Source organism: Pinus tabuliformis, chromosome 7, assembly GCF_031772625.1.
Source record: "Pinus tabuliformis cultivar Carrire ecotype Pingquan chromosome 7, CPIR1, whole genome shotgun sequence".
NCBI lineage: Eukaryota > Viridiplantae > Streptophyta > Pinopsida > Pinales > Pinaceae > Pinus > Pinus tabuliformis.
In genome coordinates, this window is record NC_142293.1 from 639,554,797 (window position 1) to 639,569,264 (window position 14,468).

The window sequence follows — 14,468 nt, forward strand, 5'->3', positions numbered from 1 at the left end:
ACTTTGGACAAGAGTGCATCTAGTTCATATGGTTTGAAAAATACTTTTCATGTGACTCTCATGTCTTTTAAATATGTCCTAAGTGCAGAGACTTTGTGTCCCATTTCCGACTGCTTTTGCACATCCTTAAGCTGCTCTTGTTGAAGAAGGGCATGAACCCTTATTGAGAATGGTTTGTTTTTCTACTTGGGTTTTTGGTTCAATGTTGCATCTATGTATTATTCATTATTTACAATTTATTGAGGAGTTCTATGAATTTCTCCATTGCTTAATGATGACAAGTACATCAAGGAGTACACAATAGTGACTAATTGACTCAATACATAGACCTCTCACATAATGACATACTTATCCCTCATAAGTCACTCAAAAATTACATAGATGTATAAATATAATATGAACACCTCATGTAGACTCACCATACTCTCTCACTAACTCAACAGATATTAAAAAATTTCTTTCAGAAATTTTTACAAACACTTTGTACATAAAATGGAAACGCTTGCAACATAAATAAGTATGAGACGCAAATGCTTGAGAGAATTATAATGCACAATTGAATTTGATAGCACATTTCATGCATGCAAAACCCAAGTGAAATGAAGTAGACACAAGTGCTAGAAAATTACCCAAACAAGTTGCACGCACCACCGAGAAAACACTATTGCTACTATTGAAGAAGAACTGGAGTTTATTCCCTCAAAACTGCTCAAAAAATTATGAAAATTTAATCTGGAGCTCTTCACTCCAAACCCATAAAAACCAATAAATTATTTGGCTTAAATCCAAGCAAATATCAAGCCCACCAAGTGGTGTGAATTATCAAGTTTACCAATAAAACACACTGTTGAAGAAATGTTGATTTCTAGCCCAAATATTACCTAGAAAATTATGAAATTTTAACTACAAACTCCTATCACAAAACCTAGAAAACCCTAGAAAATTCTTGGGAACGTTCCAGTTGCTTTGGAAAGCCCAAATTTAGTGTGATTTTCCTACTCTGCCCAGCTCTACGCACTGCTCCAAATAAAAAAAAATTGTACCACAATGCTCCTACACTTCAATCCCAAAAATTCACTATCTCAAATGAGAGAAATCTTTTGCAAAACCTTTAGAAAATAAATTGGGCTATGAAAAGTAAACTGGGCCTAACAAATAAACTTAGCCCCAATGTATAAATCTGGCTTTGGAAAATAAACTAGGCTTAGGCAAATAAATTGGGCTCCAACAAATAATTTTGGCCCCGCAACATAAATTTGACCCAACAGACTAATCTCGGTTTGGAAAGGTAAATTCGACCCTGAAATGTAATCTCGATCCAGAAAGATATATTCGGTCCAAAAAAATAATTTTGGCCTAGCAAAATGAATTCAACCCAGGAAAATAATTTCGGCCTACCACAATAATTTCAGCCTTGCAATAAATTTTGTCCAATAGTTTTTGTTTTGACACACCTGCAACATTTATCCTCCAACAAATAGATTAAAAATTTTAATCCACAAACTTGCCTCGCTTATTCTTTATGAACAATACGACAATAAGGCAACTTTGATTTTAACCCACAATTGGGCAAAGTCATTCTTTGATACCACTGTAATGTCCCAAATATAAATTTTAATAAATTTCTCGGTATTTTTCTCAAGGAAAATATTACTGAAAATTGCACAAATTAATCCATAAATTTGATGGAAAAACCATGAAATATTGCTTTGATACCACTGTAATGTTCCAAAAAAAAATTGCAATAATTTGTCTTCAAAATTTAAGCAATCAACTCCATAAATATTTTTCACAAATTAAACCATAAATTAACGACAAAAATAAGAAATAACATTTGCAACTAAAAAGTAGCCAAGATAAATCATGCAGAGAATGTCAGTATTATTTTATTAATAAAGAAATGTGCTGGTACAAAGAATAGAAATATGCTGAGGTGATGAACTCAAAATATCAATAATGAAACTGTAATGGGCCTCCAAAATACTGATCTGAAAATCAATAAACTGCAACCTGTGAACTCTGGATGAATTCTCCAAGGGGAGAGAAGGGTACACAGCCACTCTCACTTAATCACAAGAGGGTTTCTATCTTGGGGCTAATATGGCAGAGAACTGAATTCTCCAGTCCAAAACAAAGACAAATACTCAAGACCAAGATGTCCCAAATGCTCCTCCTCCTTTTCAAGACTCCATAGGTAGATCTCTAAGTCTCTAGAAACATATTATTTTGATTATTTTAATATTATTCTAGAAACTTATTTTTTACTCCATTTAAGTGGTTTTAATTTAATTTAATTTTACTAAGTCACTTTTGGCCATTTTTCCTTCAATTAATTATTTTCCCTCTTTTAATTTGATTAAGTGACTAATTAAGGTTATTTTTAATATAGGAAAATGGTCATCCATCACCATACTCTCTCTGACCATTAGAAGTCACTTCTAAGCATCACATCTTATAGATCTTCTCGTTTTAGTTCCAACGAGATATTACACTGAGGTATTCCATCAAATATTCCCCTCAGAATGCCACCTCAAGCGTAATGAATTAAATCATGTCCATTAATAACTCTATTTTTCGAAAGTTGTCAGAATGTAATGGAACAAAAGGAAAACTATACAGATGATGGTATATGCCGAGAGAATGCCATCAGATCCCATAAAAATCCCTTAAAACTCCTTCGAGGCTCTTGATGTTGTAATACTTGTCCTGTGACCCCACCATCACATAGCGTGGAAATCCACATTGGTTGTACTATAGAGGAAAATAAAAATGGGGACATGACCTAGTGTGAGACAATTTTTCACTTATCTTTTCCTTTCACACTTTATATCACCCACCATGGACATAATACCTATGTTTGAGGAGATGACATGATCATCTCCAAACCACCCTGTTCCTTCAAACTAGAGGAACAACCCCAACAAAGCTAATAGAAAATCTTCTACCCTTGTAGGTGGATGCAAAATAATCCTAACAAAAGTTTCTCTACTGTTGAATAGGTTGGATTTGATGGGACACAATAAGAAAATTAATAAGCTTGAGTGATAGCTTGAATCTTGTAACAAATTTGAAACTTAGACATTTAAGAGAGATCGAGAACTAGATTTGGTCACTCTCTCAACTGTACATTGTATGATTACTTCCAAAAAGTCTTTCAATGACAACACAAAAGGAAATGGTATTAATGGGAAGTCAAAATAGTCCTAACTTGAACCTAGTCCATACCCTAGAAAGCAAGCCAATCGAGGATGACATCCTCCACCAATTATTAACGCTAGGTTTCATCCACTTAAAGCTTAGAACTTGAGGCCTCATTAAAAATCTAAGTACAATCCATAATTGTATCCATCATCTCTTTGTATTCCAATAGTGATAAGAAAGTCATTAGAAAAATGACCATTAATTATTTAATTAGCAATTTCCCCTAAAGGTGCAAAGATACATTGAAGGAATTGAACATGTTTATGATGTTACTGCAAAAATGTTGCAGTAAAGCAAAGATAACAACCTTAAGGGTGGAGGATGGAGGGGAGGAAATGTGTTCAAGCTTTCAATAGTGTTCAGGCTTTCAGTGCCTGCCTGACAAATGTTGCTTGAACCACTTGGCTAAATCATTTTTTTTCCAATCATATCACTATGTCAAAAACTTATATACATATTATATCCAAGATATAACATGGAAGGTAATGAGGAGAAGAATAACCATAGGTCCTTGTGGGCACTGACGCACCAAAAATGTAATAGTACATAGGAATGACTAAAGTCAGTATGTGTTGATAATGAGATTAAATAAAGAGCATATTTCACTAGAGTGACCTTCAGATCCTATGATATTTTACAATCAACATAAAGAAGGGGGTTTGTTTTAGAATTTTAGCTATCTCCTTTTAAAATTTTAAAATTAATTTGGAGCCATTTTCCTCGAGCCATTAATTCAAGTTTTAAATTTAAATTTAGATTTTGTCTAGCAAAGATTTGTTGGAATTGCAAATTTATGTGGTGTAGTTTACACAATCCAAGTGTCCAAGTAAACTTTCAAGGCATTGTATCCATTTATGCATTCAAAAATACAATTTTAAAAATGAAAACTTACACATTCTATATGCATATATAGAACCAATATAGATCCATTTTGAAGAGTATTAAATATCTTTAAGTGCATACTTTTTTTCAAGTTTAGCACTCTTAAAGTGGTCTCATATGCTATCTTTAACCTTTTCGATGTTAAATTTTCTTTCTTTCTTTCTCATCTTTCCAGAACTAATTACGGTTTCCTTTTCACAACTCATGTGGGTCCTAGAATAACCATTGACCATGTAATTTAATTGTAGTTAAGAAGTATTTATGTCAAGGATGATCATTCCTAAACAATAAAATACCCAATAACATCTCAAGTTGAACATGATTTAAGGTGGGACTTTATCATAACTAGTTAAAGCAATTTTGTGTGGGAGTTATCTTAAGAATCTCTGAAGTGGAAATTTCTATACGAACTTGACCAGACATTTAAATATTTTTTGTTATATAAAAAAATTGGTTAGGTTATGATTTAGCTGTAAATTGGTTCAAAAAATAAAAAATTAAGCCTATCTAATTTTTCAATTTAACATTTTATATCATTCTACCTAAAAAAATCTCTTAAACATCTAAAGGATATCTTTAAAAATACATAGTCAAATGTAAATCTTATTTGTTAATATGCTAGCATCAAGAATAGTGTAAAAATCTATGCCAAAAATGGCTTGCTTAAATCAAATTTAATTTAAGGTGTCTACTCCTCACTACATGAAGCTCCATAACCACATTCTAAAAATGAATATATTTAGTTTTTATTTATGATATGTATTAATATCGAACTGCACATTACATGCATCATAATCAACCTATGTAAAACCCTTACACCTTTCCTAGTTCCAAGATGAAGATAATTCATTATATTTTAATAAAATAAGAACTCTTTCCTTGTAAAGGTTTTTATGACTTAGGTAATTGATCTATTGCATGAGTCTGCTTATTTATATTTTATTTTCATTGTCATATTATAGTGATGCATATTTATTTCTTATTTCTTAGTAATTATATTTAAAAAATAAAATAATTATAATATATTTTTTAAATGGAAATATTCAGTTTAAATGAAAGTGAGTTATTTAACTCATGTGATAATTTCTCCATCACTTGAATGTTAACATTGTTAATAATTTTGTTATTATGCTTTACGTTTCTTTAATAATGAGTGAGTAAACATTTTCCCTATTTTTAATTTGAAACAGTAAGTAAACACTCTTCACTCTTGATTTGAAGGAGTACCTACTAAGTATATGATATGCATTTATAGTTTGGAAATTTTTCACATTATTGAATTGTTTATTTTACATATATTTGTTTTGTATGTGGAATGGAGAAATTATAAATCTCAATTTCATATTAACAAAGTGTGTGTGTATATATATATATATAGGAGAGAAATTTAATATATATATATATATATATATATAGAGAGAGAGAGAGAGAGAGAGAGAGAGAATGTGTTTCTTTCATAAAATGTTATAGGTTCAAATTCAAAGAGGATTAAAATATATATACTTTTATAAACTTTAAATGAAAAAATCTCATATATTAATTTAATACCTAATTTAGTCATAATCTTAAAATTAAATTATCATTATCATTATTATTCTTTTTCAAAAATATTAAAAATAAATAAATATCAAACTTAATTTTAATTTAGATGTTAAAATTTAATTCAATATATATTTGTCCTTACATTATCGTGGAGATTCTTAATTTGTAAATAGGTTTGTTATAATATTATGGGCCATTACTATGGATTATCAATACTACATACCCAAAAAACCATAACTCATTTCATATCACACTTGTTTATAATTTATTTTTTAATTAATTAATTTAATTAAAAGGATAAAAAAGAAAACTGCTTTGGAGATAAATCTCAATGATTGATTTGTATATACTACTATGAAAATTCTAGAATATTTCATGGAAGTTAAATCCTTACCATCCACCTAATAATTATTGATAAGAATTCATAATTGGTTAATTTGGACCTCCAAGAGACCCACTGTGAGAACATGGGTGCCTTGATCTTTGTCAGCACAATATTAAAACCAAGAAATATCCAACTATTGCATTTATGAATTTGGGGTTGATTTCTTCTTATGTTTTTGTTTCACTTTTAGGTGGGTGTGTGTATCTTTGTATGTTGATTGGTGTTCAGATCTTATGTGTTATTTAGCTCATATATGCAAATGGATATATGTATTCTTATTTTTGCATAAATCACATATACAGATGCACTTATTGTGTATGTAAACTCATGCCTTCGTCAATGACATGGTGAAATGTTTATCAAGGGATGTAGTGTATTACAGAGTTTGTTAGGTTGCATTGACTTTTAATAAATTTAAAAAATTAGATTCGTGTCACTTGGCTCCCTGCCCACCAATTTCCTATGGATTTGAGATTATTCCAATTCTAATAAGTTCCTCCATGATAAGTTCCTCATTATTATTTATAACATCCATTTATATATAAGCAAATTTTATTTAGAAAAATGGTCCATTACTTTTAATAAATTTAAAAAATTAGATTTGTGCCATGTGGCTCCCCACCCACCAATTTCCTAGGGATTTGAGATTATTCCAATGGAGTTGTCTTTAGTGTGATTTTTTGGACTTTTCGGTGCCAGAAACACACAGCAAAATTTGAGGTGAAACCTTGAGTTGTGTTATTTAAACTGGTTTTTTGCCTATATATATGGATTCAGCACTGTGAAAAACCCCTAGGGTTCTTCTATTGTGCAGAGGTTACCCATCAAACTTATGATTTCAATAAATTCTTGTCGAATTTTAGAGAAATTAAACTGGAAAAGCTTCCAAAAAGTATCACTAAAGACAACTTTTTATTCTAATTCTAATAAGTTCCTCCATGATAAGTTTCTCGTAATTATTTATAACATTCATTTATATATAAGAAAATTTTATTTAGCAAAATGGTCATTTTACAATAAGATGTGTAATTCCTTTTTTTTCTTAAGTTAAAGTTGACCCATGTCAAAACAATAGACAAACAAATGTCAAATGCAGATGAAAAAGGTAAACAATGCCTAGCCTAACCATTTTCAAAAGGGGAACACCTTTGTTGTAACTAGCATCAAACCTGACGATGAGAATATCATTGATCAAACCTTGGGAAGATTGATGATGTGGGATTGTCAAGGCTAAAATTTGACGTAGTTTTCATTGTTGGTCCACCCTCTTTGACTTCATAAAAATCCATTTTTTCTAATAAGTATCCCCTTTCATATCATTACAAAGAAAAATTCACTAAAAAGGTTTACAATGTAATTTTTTGTCATTCACCATTTACTCCATTACTTTGACTTATTAGAAGGCTTAATTAAGACTATTGAAAAATGCACCAAGAAATTCTCAATTTTATTTTGCCTTGATTAAATTGAGAAAAATTAAAATTCCACATCAACAGAAAACTTGGAGGAGTTAACTGAGGTGACATGGCTCTTGTCACTCAGTTAGCTCAGTTAATTCGAGTTAGGGGTATGAAGTTCAGTTGTATGTAGTGATTCCAAATTTTAGGAGCTTGGATTGAGTTAATTTCAGTTGTAATTACTTAAAGTAGTTCTAACTATTAATAGAACTAGTTGGTGGTTAGTTAAGTAGTGGTACATTGGGCCCGTTCCTCTGGCCGCTGGCCCCGCTTCGCTTTTTTTCTAGTGCTCTTGACCTCCGCCTTTTCTCCTGAGGATCTTCGTAGGTTTCCTGCCGGCAGCCCCAGCTGCGAGGCCGCCCTCTTCCTCCTTTTCCTTTCCAGCTTTCGCTCCTCGCCCTCCTCTGGTCAGTTTCAAGACTGGCTTTCCTCTGCCACTTATGGTTGGGACTGTTCCCTCCCAGCAGCAAGACAATGATGAACAGGTGGAAATTTGTGCTTCTCTCATTTCCGAAAACAACTCAAGAATCTGACCTACAGCATCCAAGTTTGTTAAGACGCTGGCTGACATTCCAGAAATCTCACTTCCTCCCAGTCTCCCAAGGAAGGAAGCGATCTCTTTGGCTGAGAGAGGTTTGGTAGGTCAGTTTACTGGTCTCTGGCCTTCTCTCAAAGCGGTTCAGAAATGGGTGGAGCGTAACTAGAACGCGAACATTCAAGGGAAAATCGCCATAAGATTCTGTGGAAGGGGCTACTACACTTTCCTCTTTGAAACCAAAGAAGACTGGAATATCATATTCAGAAATGGTCCCTACTTCATGGACTTGAGAGGTCTCTACCTGAACAGATGGTCCCCTCACTTCGATCCGGAAATGGATATCCCAAGTGTTGTTCCGGTCTGGGTTCGCCTGCCTCACCTACCTTTGCATTGCTGGGGGGATGAATCAGTTAAAGCTATTGGGAATGTTGTGGGAAAATACATTGACAGATGTGAACCAAAGGATAATATGCATGCTTGTGCAAGGATCTGTGTTAAAGTCGACTTAGGAAAAGGCCTACCGGAAGCTATCAAGATCAAAGTGGACCAATGGACCCATTTCCAACAACTGGACTACGAACAAATTCCGTTCAAATGTAAGGTATGCCATGAATATGGTCATTTTGCTAATAGGTGTAGTAAGCTAAAAGAAAATGAAATGAATGAAAATGTTGAAGCTAGCGAAGGCACATGGGAGCAAGTAAAAAAACAGAAATCAAACCCCATTCAGTCTGGCCCTAAACCCAAGTCTCCCCCGGAACCCCAAGCCGCCCCCCTTCCTCCCCCTCCCATCTTGACTCAGCCTTTCCCCTCCTCTTCCAACCCCTTTGAATCACTGGAAGATGAAGACCCTTCCTCCCCCCCTTCCTCTCCCTCAGCCACTGCTCTAGCAGTCCTTCCTTCCCCTTCTCAGACCCTCCCCTCCCCCTACCATAGAACATATCCTAACAAGAAACAAATTCAAAGAATCAAGCTACACCTCAGACCCACCGAAAAAAGCAGGAAGGAAATCAAATAAAGAAATAAGAGACGAAACAACAGCTAAAGAAATAGCCACGGGCACACAACAACCGATGGACTCTTTCTTGGAAAAGCAAAAAGGAAGCGGGGAAAAGGCAAAGGAGAAGAGCGGGGCTCACCAAAAAACTAGTAAGTAATGATATTGGTCTCTTGGAATTGTAGGGGACTGGGCTCCTCCATAAAATTTAACACAACCCAGGATTTAATCAGTCATGAGCAACCAGATTTTTTCCTAATCCAAGAGACCAAAATGTTCAACCAAGATTTTCAAACATTTACAAAAAGATACAAAAGCTTTGCAGGAATAGCAACAGATTCATTGGGTGCCTCATGAGGAATAGGTACATTGTGGAACAAGAGAAAATGGGACCTCATCAGACATAACTAAACCTACTGGTGGGTCAAAACTGACCTCAAAAACAAAATCACAAAAGAAGAATTTACCGTGCTCAACATCTATGCTCCAAATCACTACAGGGATAAAGCATACTGTTGGGAATCTATCAATTCAGAGCTGCAGGCATGTCAAAATAGGAACACAGTTTTGGGTGGCGACTTGAACTTAATAAGGAATATTGAAGAAAAAATCGGAGGGAAATTCCTAGCTGACCCTTCAAGAGATGCTCTGGAAACAATAATAGAAACTCACAAACTCATCGACTTTCCACCTTGCAATGGTAAATTTACATGGAGCAATAAGAGAGCAGGAACTCATAACATCAAAGAGAGACTTGACAGGATCTTGATTCATGAAAGAATAGCTACAGGTTTCTCCTCAATAAAAAGTAAGATCGTCCATGCCTCAACATCATATCACAAGCCTGTGGTCTTGATTCTAGACAGAATAAGAAATCTCGGCCCAATCCCGTTCAAATACAATAAAATTTGGGATAGCAAGGAGGACTTCTGCACGATCATCAAAGAAAGCTGGGCGACGGAAGTCATTGGCTCCCCTCACTATGTCTGGGAATCCAAATTAAAATCCCTAAGGACAATAATCAAACAGTGGGCAAAAGAGAATGCAATATTAGAGAAAAACAAAAGAATCGAGCTACACGGAAAACTGGAAAAATGGAATCAGGAAATGGAGGACCAAAAAATTTCAAAGGAAGAGCAATCTCAGGAAAATGAAATGTTCAGGGAACTATATAGGCAGAACAGAGAAGAGGAAGAGGAGTTGAGACAGAAATCGAGGTGTCTCTGGCTCAGGGCGGGAGATAAGAACACCTCGTTCTTCCATAATAACCTCAAGCTCAGAAGAGCAGGAAATCAAATAGATAAAATCACTGCCAAGGGAAAAGAATTAAGAGAACAAGAGGAAATCAAAGAAGCTACCCATAATCACTTCAAAAGTCTCTTATCTGCAGACCCCCAGTATATGGACAGTGTGGACTTTCTACAACCAGTCAATTGTAAAATCAATGAGCGTCAAAACAGCGAGCTGGATCAAGATGTCTCGGAGGAAGAAATAAGAGAAGTCGTCTTCAGCATGCAGCCGGACAAGGCCCCCGGACCTGATGGCTTCACATATGGTTTCTACCGGACTCACTAGGATATTATAAAGAAAGACTTAGTAAGGATGGTCAAAAACATTTTCAAAAAAACCAAGATGGGTGAAAACACAAAAACCTCCCATTGGGCGCTTATCCCCAAGGATCATAACCCCCTTTCTTTTGATCGCTTCAGACCCATTTCCCTCTGCAATGTCTCCTACAAAATAGTTACCAAAATCCTGGCTAATAGACTGAAAAAGCTTCTGCCCTCCCTCATCTCAGAGAACCAAGGAGGATTCGTTCCTAAAAGACAAATAACGGACAATGTTATTCTGATCCAAGAAGCAATCCACAGCAGTTTCCATAGAAAGGAAAGAGGTATGATCATAAAACTTGACATGGAAAATGCCTTTGACAGGGTCAATCACCAATTCTTAGCTGTTGTCCTCCGGAAGTTTGGAATATCCAACAAGTTCATAAGCATCATTATGGAATGTATCTCAAATCCTTGGACAGCTCCCCTAATCAATGGCAGGCCCAGTCGCTACTTCCGAAGCTCCAGAGGATTGAGGCAAGGTTGCCCCCTCTCACCCTTCCTCTACATCATCATGGCAGAAACCTTAAGCATACATCTGGAAAATCTAAGGAAGCAAAAGGAGATAACAAGTATCAGCATACCGAGAGGAATAAAAGAAATAAATCACTCACTCTTTGCCGATGACACACTCTAAATAGGTGGCGCCTCAAGCTTAATCGCAAGGAGATTCAAGAGAATCCTGGATACCTTCCTGGCTGTCTCAGGGGGATTGCTAAACAACAATAAGTGCAGAATTTACACTTGGAATGTCTCTCTCCAAGTCATGCAAAGAATCTCTCTAATCATGGATTTCCCAGCTCAAAGAAACTGGAGCCACTTTTCATATCTTGGCCTCCCCTTGGCAAAAGAAGTTGTCAAATCTGATATTTGGAATACACATACTGAAAAAATGATAGGGCTTCTACACAGTTGGGGGCTATCGTGGCTGAATCTTGAGGGAAGGACCACCCTCATAAAGGCTCTCCTCTCAGCCCTCCCCATTTATCAATATGCTTTCATTCTGGCCCTAGCTAGTATACACAAACATTTAGAGTTAATCATGAGAGGCTTCCTCTGGCAGGGAGGGAAACAAAATACAAAAAAGTTTAGCTTGTTTCGCTGGGATCAGGTAACCCTCCCTTTTGAAAAAGGGTGCATAGCAATCAAAATTCCGAGCCTTACCAATAAAGTGATGGGCTTCAAACTGGTGTGGAGAATGCTAATGGAAAAAGGCAGCTGGTGGGTTGAGGCTCTCAAAAGAAAATACCTAAATGGGCAGCACTCCAAGGTTCTCAATGATTTGATAGTGGAAAGACCATGCACTCCGGTTTGGAGACTTATCAAAAAATTCATCCCCCAAATCAAAAATCATATCTCAAAGTCACCTGGAAATGGAAAAGAAATAAATCTCTGGACTGATAGAATTATGGGATTGGAGCCAAGAAACCTCCTCCAGCAGTTCAGACCCCTGAAATTATGGATGGAGGCTAAAAACTTGCATTCCTTATTTGATATCTCGGTTTGGGACCACAACTGTTGGTTTGATTGGAGGGATCTTCCCCTCCCAAACCACCTTAATAATCATTGGGCAGACCTCAAAAATATGCTGATGGGAGCAGCTCCTTTAAACAAAATTGTTCATGACAGCTTCATCTGGGATCCTAGCGGAGGTCAGTTCACTGTAAAGATGGGTATAAACTCCTCCATTCCAGCAACAATCTAGACAACTGGAATCTTCGGTCAGTAGTGTGGAAAACCGAATGCCTCCCAAAGATTAAATTTTTTGTGTGGACCCTCCTTAAAGGGAAGATCCTCACTGTCGAAAATCTCAAAAAAAAAGGGATTCATGGTCCCTCAATTTGCTGCCTCTGCTGCTCGGAGGAGGAGAGCAGTCAACATCTTTTCCTAGATTGCCCTTTTGCTCAACACTGCTGGAACCAAATTATCAGCCCTCTGAGGCCTCCCAGAGAAACCTTCAATCAGCTCACAACCCTCAACAGAAACTGGGAGAAAAGCTACCCCCATGCAAGAAAAGGCAAATCCACCATCACTCGCCTATGGAAATGTATCCCTTCTGCTCTCTGTTGGCAAATATGGCTCACTAGAAACAATTGTATCTTTAAAAACCAAAAACCAAACCCAGCTCGCACTTTGGCCAAAACTCTGGGCCTAGTTGCAGAAATGATAAGTGCCAACACTGTCACAAAAACTAACCACTTCAGTTGGCAAAAGGAAGAGGAAGAATGGTACAACAAATTCCAATTGGTCTATTCCAAGAATAAGCAATCTCTAGCAAATGCAAGTAAGGGGAAAAAATTGGAAACTCAGGGGATCCCAAGAAGACATTGAACAGTGGATACAAGAGCAAAAGAATTTCACTCTCCAGTTCGATGGTGCATCCAAAAACAACCTTAGTCAAGCAGGGGCAGGGGGTATAATCACATATCAAAATGGGCAAGCTATCACCACTTATGAATGGGGATTTGGAAACATGACGAACAATATGGCAGAGGCCTATAGTCTTCTACTAGGTACCTGCATCCTGAAAAAACTGCAAGCCAAAAATCCAATCATAATTGGCGATTCGGCAATCGTGATTGCTGCTATGGCTTCAGGGGGAGATTTCAAGAAACAGGCCTTCAACATAATTAAGCACAGGATCAAGGATAATTCAAATCAGTTGGAGAACATCCAATACAAGCATGTCATGAGAAACCACAACATCAAGGCAGATTCCCTAGCCAACAACGCATGCTACACAAAATATTGTCACCATGACTTTTTGCAGTCAGTGTGAGTCTATCACCACTCATATTGTCTTCCTTTGCAAGTCTTAAACCTCAACTCTTCATGTCAAGCCTTAAAAATGAGAAAAAGTCCTTGAAAAGCTCTAAAACTCTGGTTCCGCACTTTCTCTTACAATTACCTGCGGTCCCACACCCCTTGGTCATGTTACCTGCGGACCTGCCCGCTCTGTCTCTAAAGGAGTGGGTGTGGACCCCTGTAAAAGTAATAAAGGGCGCAAGTTTATTATTAAAAACTCACTTTGGATTAATTCTAGACACTTCTAGAAGGAATCTCGAGGTGGCAAATTCACTCCTAGGTGGTTCATGCATCCCATAAGTAAAGGAGCTAACCCCTTGATGAAAGGAGCTTATCCCTTTGAAGGAGGACTCTATCTCTTTGAAGGTGGACCTGGTAACTTCCTTCCTCTGTACTATAAATTGAGGCATTGGGCTGGTTGCTAGGGAGGTTGAAAGCTGAACATTTTTTAGGGTAAATGCTGTTGGAATTTAGACTTCTTAATTGAGCTTGAGAGGAGAGATTACATACCTTTTGGCTTCTTTGGGAGGAGAGTGAAACTTGTCAAAGTAGAGGAGATTCTTGCTGGACCCTGGGAAGAGCTTGTACAACATCAAGGCACCAAGGTTGTAAAGTTCTTCTTTGTTTAAAGTTAATACAATCATATTCATTTTTCTCAATAAATTGTCTTCTATGGTTTATTTCATGAATTCCTTGATCATCATGATAAATATGGTTTATTATATTGGCTATGTAGGTGTTATTTGATGTGTGCCTGTTTGTGTTTGCAGATTCTTTAAAAGGGAGCTCATTTGGACAAACGGAGCGTGGCTTCCACAAACTAGCATTGGACTTGAGGTAGTGTCTGAAACATCTCTTGCTCTTATTTATAAATCGCATATTTAGAGAAAGATAGAATTTGTTTGGTTTTCTTGTCGCTAGATATCCATAGATACTAGGGAGATCGCTCTTGTCCACAAGAACGATTTATCCGCCCGACAAAATGGCGACTCCACTGGGGACTTGAATTTTTGGTTTTTGCCTTTGCTTTTACTTTGACTTGAGAAAATTT